At 46.1% G+C, this 7004-nt stretch overlaps 1 protein-coding gene and 9 non-coding genes across 11 annotated transcripts in view; 9 read left to right on the forward strand and 1 right to left on the reverse strand.

Moving 5' to 3' along the window:
* The window catches only part of unm_hu7910 (un-named hu7910), a 66946-nt gene that overhangs the window by 10972 nt on the left and 48970 nt on the right, over positions 1-7004 (reverse strand). The window lies entirely within an intron of this gene.
* Positions 241-314, forward strand: trnai-aau (transfer RNA isoleucine (anticodon AAU)). The gene has a single exon. It is a non-coding gene; the product is annotated as a tRNA-Ile (tRNA).
* trnai-aau (transfer RNA isoleucine (anticodon AAU)) lies at positions 964-1037 on the forward strand. Its single transcript has one exon. It is a non-coding gene; the product is annotated as a tRNA-Ile (tRNA).
* trnai-aau (transfer RNA isoleucine (anticodon AAU)) lies at positions 2171-2244 on the forward strand. Its single transcript has one exon. It is a non-coding gene; the product is annotated as a tRNA-Ile (tRNA).
* trnai-aau (transfer RNA isoleucine (anticodon AAU)) lies at positions 2893-2966 on the forward strand. Its single transcript has one exon. It is a non-coding gene; the product is annotated as a tRNA-Ile (tRNA).
* trnai-aau (transfer RNA isoleucine (anticodon AAU)) lies at positions 3564-3637 on the forward strand. Its single transcript has one exon. It is a non-coding gene; the product is annotated as a tRNA-Ile (tRNA).
* Positions 4546-4619, forward strand: trnai-aau (transfer RNA isoleucine (anticodon AAU)). The gene has a single exon. It is a non-coding gene; the product is annotated as a tRNA-Ile (tRNA).
* On the forward strand, positions 5586-5659 carry trnai-aau (transfer RNA isoleucine (anticodon AAU)). The gene has a single exon. It is a non-coding gene; the product is annotated as a tRNA-Ile (tRNA).
* On the forward strand, positions 6345-6418 carry trnai-aau (transfer RNA isoleucine (anticodon AAU)). Its single transcript has one exon. It is a non-coding gene; the product is annotated as a tRNA-Ile (tRNA).
* On the forward strand, positions 6861-6934 carry trnai-aau (transfer RNA isoleucine (anticodon AAU)). The gene has a single exon. It is a non-coding gene; the product is annotated as a tRNA-Ile (tRNA).

The following is a 7004-nucleotide window of genomic DNA, read 5'->3' on the forward strand; positions in this document are numbered from 1 at the left end:
CATTGACCGCTTGTGCCCCGTGCTCCAAATAATTTCTCTCAGTACTGTAATTGAAAATTGCCTCTGAGAGCTCCATATTTCGCCAGCCACTTCTTTATGAATCTTTACTCTTTATGAGGTAAACATGGAAACCTAAAAATTCTCTCACTCCTGAAGAACTGGACATGCAGGGAAACGATGGAGCTTCAGGACTACCTGCACTACCTGCTCTGCTCTGTGGGAGGAGCTGCAGCATCACCTGGCCGGTTAGCTCAGTTGGTTAGAGCGTGGTGCTAATAACGCCAAGGTCGCGGGTTCGATCCCCGTACGGGCCAGCTGGTTTTTACTGTGTGAGCAGGGAGGTGAAGAACACCGACTGGATATCGTACGACGGCAGCTTTATACGACAAGGCTGCTTAATTTGATGGCAAGATCAGCTTTGGGTCAAGGAAGATTTCCTTGCATTTTGGTGGGGATCCGGATCTGGCTTTCCTACTTCCAAATGATTATCCGTTTTTATCTATTCACTATGAAAATAACAGATACGATATTTACAAATTCTAAGTGGATGTTGGTGGTCAAAGCACTCTCTGAAACTGAAATTGAAAGAAAAACCTGGAGGAAGCTCTCTGATTGTTGTGGAATTAATCAGCATTAGAATCAGAAATACTTTATTGATCCCCGAGAGGAACCTGGGTAGAAGGGCAGGAGGTGGGAAGGAGACCCGCCTACCGTTATCTCATTGGTCAGCTTGTTCATGCTCCAAATAATTTATACAAGTCTCAGTATTGTGATTGAAAATTGCCTCTGAGAGCTCCATATTTTGCCAACCGCTTCTTTTTGAATCTTCACTTTTTATGAGGTAAACATGGCAACCTAAAAATTCTCTTAATCCTGAAAAACTGGACATCCAGGGAAACGATGGAGCTTCAGGACTACCTGCACTACCTGCTCTGCTCTGTGGGAGGAGCTGCAGCATCACCTGGCCGGTTAGCTCAGTTGGTTAGAGCGTGGTGCTAATAACGCCAAGGTCGCGGGTTCGATCCCCGTACGGGCCAAACTGCTTTTACTGTGTCAACAACCCTGAACAGAAACAGCTGCTGACTGGACAGATGAAGCAGACTGACTCCTCATTGGACACGAGAGAGAAACAATGGAAGGAGAACCAAGTATCAGGTGGAGCTGCAATGGATGAAAAGAAATTGCAGAGAAAACTGAGCCTGTATCACTATTGGCGCTTTTCCACTAGCACCTACTCGGCTCGACTCAGCTTGACTCTCAGTTTGTAAGATTTTCCATTAGGTGGTAGTACCTGGTAGCAGATACTATTTAGTACCTACTCGGCCGGGGCTCCAAGCGAGCTGAGTCGAGCTGAATCGAGCCAAAAATGTGAGGTAAACAGAGTGCAGGCCACTGATTGGACAGGGAGTGACGACACATGAGAGCCACTCCTTCACGAAAACCAAACCCGGCATTTAAAAAACAAACAAACAAACAAAAAACAAAACGGCAACAGCGACCGTGCGCATTGATTATCGATGAAGTTGGCAAAGTTGGAAAATGGCAAGCAAACCGGTACCATGGTCAAATGAAGAGGTGGAGACTTTTCTGTGCTTGGTGGCGGCCCAAAGAATCCAGAGGGAGCTGGACGGTGCGCCGCTTTGCTATGACGACTCCACCCACAGTGAGGTGGTACTCAACTGTAATGGAAAACAACAGAAACCGAGTCGAGCCAGGTAGATTCGAGCCGAGTAGGTGCTAGTGGAAAAGCGCCATAAATAGATACCTCCTGCATAACTGCTTACTTTCTTCAGGTGCAGGACATTCAAATATGGTCAAGTCAAATAAGCTCTGGACTCTGGTTGGATGATGGTGGGGTGAAGAAATCACATCAAAGCGTCCACTGAAACTGAATTTCAAAGAAAAGCCTGCAAGAAGCTCTCACATAATTCCTTGCAGTGATAATTAAATAGATGATATCATATCAGATACTGAGGCTGGAGATGTGGTGCCACATGGCCGGTTAGCTCAGGTGGGTAGAGCATTTTTCACCTTCACTCTTTATGAGGTAAACATGGAAACCTAAAAAAATCTCTCACGCCTGAAAAACTGGACATGCAGGGAAACGATGGAGCTTCAGGACTACCTGCACTACCTGCTCTGCTCTGTGGGAGGAGCTGCAGCATCACCTGGCCGGTTAGCTCAGTTGGTTAGAGCGTGGTGCTAATAACGCCAAGGTCGCGGGTTCGATCCCCGTACGGGCCACCTGGTTTTTACTGTGTGAGCAGGGAGGTGAAGAACACCGACTGGATATCGTACGACGGCAGCTTTATACGACAAGGCTGTTTAATTTGATGGCAAGATCAGCTTTGGGTCAAGGAAGATTTCTTGCATTTTGGTGGGGATCCGGTTCTGGCTTTCCTACTTCCAAATGATTATCCGTTTTTATCTATTCACTATGAAAATAACAGATACGATATTTGCAAATTCTAAGTGGATGTTGGTGGTCAAAGCACTCTCTGAAACTGAAATTGAAAGAAAAACCTGGAGGAAGCTCTCTGATTGTTGTGGAATTAATCAGCATTAGAATCAGAAATACTTTATTGATCCCCGAGAGGAACCTGGGTAGAAGGGCAGCAGGTGGGAAGGAGACCCGCCTACCGTTATCTCATTGGTCAACTTGTTCATGCTCCAAATAATTTATACAAGTCTCAGTATTGTGATTGAAAATTGCCTCTGAGAGCTCCATATTTTGCCAACCGCTTCTTTTTGAATCTTCACTTTTTATGAGGTAAACATGGCAACCTAAAAATTCTCTTAATCCTGAAAAACTGGACATCCAGGGAAACGATGGAGCTTCAGGACTACCTGCACTACCTGCTCTGCTCTGTGGGAGAAACTGCAGCATCACCTGGCCGGTTAGCTCAGTTGGTTAGAGCGTGGTGCTAATAACGCCAAGGTCGCGGGTTCGATCCCCGTACGGGCCAGCTGGCTTTTACTGTGTAAACAGCCCTGAACAGAAACAGCTGCTGACTGGACAGATGAAGCAGACTGACTCCTCATCAGAGACAAGCTGAGTTTGATGGGACGGAATATGAAGGAGAAACAAGTATTAGGTGGAGCTGCAATGGATGAAGAGAAATAGAAGAGAAAATTGACCCTGTATCACTAAAAGGATGTCTCTTGCACAACTGCTTACTTTCTTCAGGTGCAGGAAATTCAAATATGGTCAAGTCAAACAAGCTCTGGACTCTGGTTGGATGATGGCGGGGTGAAGAAATCACATCAAAGCGTCCACTGAAACTGAATTTCAAAGAAAAGCCTGCAAGAAGCTCTCACAAAATTCCTTGCAGTGATAATTAAATAGATGATATCATATCAAATACTGAGGCTGGAGATGTGGTGCCACATGGCCGGTTAGCTCAGGTGGGTAGAGCATTTTTCACCTTCACTCTTTATGAGGTAAACATGGAAACCTAAAAAAAATCTCACGCCTGAAAAACTGGACATGCAGGGAAACGATGGAGCTTCAGGACTACCTGCACTACCTGCTCTGCTCTGTGGGAGGAGCTGCAGCATCACCTGGCCGGTTAGCTCAGTTGGTTAGAGCGTGGTGCTAATAACGCCAAGGTCGCGGGTTCGATCCCCGTACGGGCCAGTTGGCTTTTACTGTGTCAACAGTCCTGAACAGAAACAGCTGCTGACTGGACAGATGAAGCAGACTGACTCCTCATTAGACACAAGCTGAGCAAAAATTGACCCTGTATCACTGAAAGATGCATCAACTGCTTACTTTCTTCAGGTGCAAATACGGCCAAGTCAAAAAACCAACCAGCTTTAACATCATCACCAGCTGTGAACAGAAACAGCTGCTGACTGACAGCTGATTGGGCAGGGAGGTGAAGAACACCGACTGGATATCATATGACGGCAGCTTTATCTGACAAGGCTCCTTAATTTGATGGCAAGATCAGCTTTGGGTCAAGGAAGATTTTCTTGCATTTTGGTGGGGATCCGGATCTGGCTTTTCTACTTCCAAATGATTATCAATTTTTTCCCGTTAGTGATGAAAATAACAGCGATACAGACTTGTACGCAAATTCTGTGTGGATGTTGGTGGGGTGGAGAAATCCCATCAAAGTACTCACTGAAACTGAAATTGAAAGAAAAACCTAGAAGAAGCTCTCTGATTGTTGTAGAATCAATCAGAATCAGAATTAGAAATACTTTATTGATCCCCGAGGGGAACCTGGGTATAAGGGCAGCAGGTGGGAAGGAGACCCACCCAACATTCTCAAACCTGTACATCTGAATTTGAACAGAAAAGCACAAGTCGTTGATGCTCCCAATCATTTATACAAGTCTCAGTATTGTGATTGAAAATTGCCTCTGAGAGCTCCATATTTTGCCAACCGCTCGTTTGTCAACCTTCACTCTTTATGAGGTAAACATGGAAACCTAAAAATTCTCTCAATCCTGAAAAACTGGACATCCAGGGAAACGATGGAGCTTCAGGACTACCTGCACTACCTGCTCTGCTCTGTGGGAGGAGCTGCAGCATCACCTGGCCGGTTAGCTCAGTTGGTTAGAGCGTGGTGCTAATAACGCCAAGGTCGCGGGTTCGATCCCCGTACGGGCCAGTTGGCTTTTACTGTGTAAACAGCCCTGAACAGAAACAGCTGCTGACTGGACAGATGAAGCAGACTGACTCCTCATCAGACACAAGCTGAGTCTGATGGGACACGAGAGAGAAACAACCCTGCGTCCAATACCCATACTACCATACTGTTTAGTATGCAAAAAAAGAATGAGTATGTCCCAATACATAGTATGTCAGATGCAGTATGCCAAGAGTACCAGGATGTAGAACATCCGGTCAGATTTTGCAGTATGGATTTCAGCATGCTGCTCTGGCCATTCTGACCCACAATCCTTTACGCAGCAGACGTTACGTTGCACTGACTGAGCTGGTGTGTACAGGCCACGCCCACAACTGCGTTTCAAGTCACATACTTCTAGTTTTTACTTTTAGTATGTACTGCAGCTGCCCTTACAAAGTATGCAGTGTAGCATGCAGTATGCATGCAAATGCATACTATTGGGACACACTACATCCATCATCCCTGACCTCCGACCCTCTCGCTCACTTCCTCCTCCGTCCGTAGCGCCACATTTGAATGTTGTTGTCAAAATGGCGGTGCTGTTTCATACTGCGCTGTCCTCTGTCAGATTTCTGATCTTCTGTCTCCTTGACGCTTCTGCTGTACCTGAGCGAGTTTTGTGCGATATGTGTGTTTTGTTGTCGTCCGTATGTGGGCGTGGCCTGTACATGCAACTCAGTCAGTGCAACATAACGTCCGCTGAGCAAAGGATTGTGGGTCAGAATGGCCAGAGCAACATGCTGAAATCCATACTGCAAAATCTGACCGGATGTAGTAGAACATCCTGGTACTCTTGGCATACTGCATCTGACAGACTATGTATTGGGACATACTCATTACTTTTTTTTTCCAACTAAATAGTATGGTAGTATGAGTATTGGAAAACAGGGCAGGACTACCTGCACTTCACTTGACTGCACTAATGGAAACACAACTGCATCACCTGGCCGGTTAGCTCAGTTGGTTAGAGCGTGGTGCTAATAACGCCAAGGTCGCGGGTTCGATCCCCGTACGGGCCAGTTGGCTTTTACTGTGTCAACTGAACAGAAACAGCTGCTGACTGGACAGATGAAGCAGACTGACACCTCATTAGACACAAACTGAGAGAAATAAGTATCAGGTGGAGCTGCAATGGATGAAGAGGAAACTGACCCAATACCACAAAAAGCATGCCTCCTGCATGGCTGCTTACTTTCTTCAGGTGCAGGAAATTCAAACATGGTGAAGTTAAACAAGCTCTGGATGCTGGTGGGGTGAAGAAATCACATGAAAGCGCTCACTGAAACTGAATTTGAAAGAAAAGCCTGGAAGAAGCTCTCACTGGTTTTGGTTTCTCCAGCTGTCCATCTGAATTGGAACAGAAAAGCACAACTGGTTCATCCTCCCAATCATTTGTACAAGTCTCAATATCGTGATTCAAAACTGCCTCATTGACCGCCTGTTTTTGCAAAGACTTGCGTCCAAAACAAAATTCCCTGCAGTGACAATTAAATAGATGATATCATATCAAATACTGAGGCTGGAGATGTGGTGCCACATGGCCGGTTAGCTCAGGTGGTTTTCACCTTCACTCTTTATGAGGTAAACATGGAAACCTAAAAAATTCTCTCACGCCTGAAGAACTGGACATCCAGGGAAACGATGGAGCTTCAGGACTACCTGCACTACCTGCTCTGCTCTGTGGGAGGAGCTGCAGCATCACCTGGCCGGTTAGCTCAGTTGGTTAGAGCGTGGTGCTAATAACGCCAAGGTCGCGGGTTCGATCCCCGTACGGGCCAAGCTGCTTTTACAACAACCCTGAGCAGAGACGTCAACCAGCTGAGAGGAAAGAGATGATGGGAGGAGAAACTAGAACTGCAACAGAATGCAAAGGAAAGAACCGTCTCTTGTTGAACATTGATTTGTCTCTTCCTCAATCAGTAACCAGTTTGAGTTTTTTTCTCATAAATTTGTGATTTTCTAGTAAATTTACCACTTTAGTCTCAATGAATATACATTTTTTTCTCTGATTTCTTTACTCTGAGTAGTGCCCCCCCCCTTTTTTCCCCTACAATGGCCCCGATACGCCGTCATATCACTATTTAAGAGGTAACCGTGGAAACCCTCCAAAAATTCTCTTGATCCTGAAAAACTGAAAATCCAAGGAAATGAGAGAAGAGTGGATCATCAGGAAGCTGCACTCCACTTGACTGGACTGAAGGAAAACATGCAGCAGCACACGGCCGGTTAGCTCAGTTGGTTAGAGCGTGGTGCTAATAACGCCAAGGTCGCGGGTTCGATCCCCGTACGGGCCAGCCTGCTTTTCCTCTGAGCAGCCAGACGGGGCATCACCCTGACCGATCCTTCATGAAAACCAGCTGGACA

The sequence above is a fragment of the Myripristis murdjan genome, chromosome 20 (genome assembly GCF_902150065.1).
Source record: "Myripristis murdjan chromosome 20, fMyrMur1.1, whole genome shotgun sequence".
Classification (NCBI taxonomy): domain Eukaryota; kingdom Metazoa; phylum Chordata; class Actinopteri; order Holocentriformes; family Holocentridae; genus Myripristis; species Myripristis murdjan.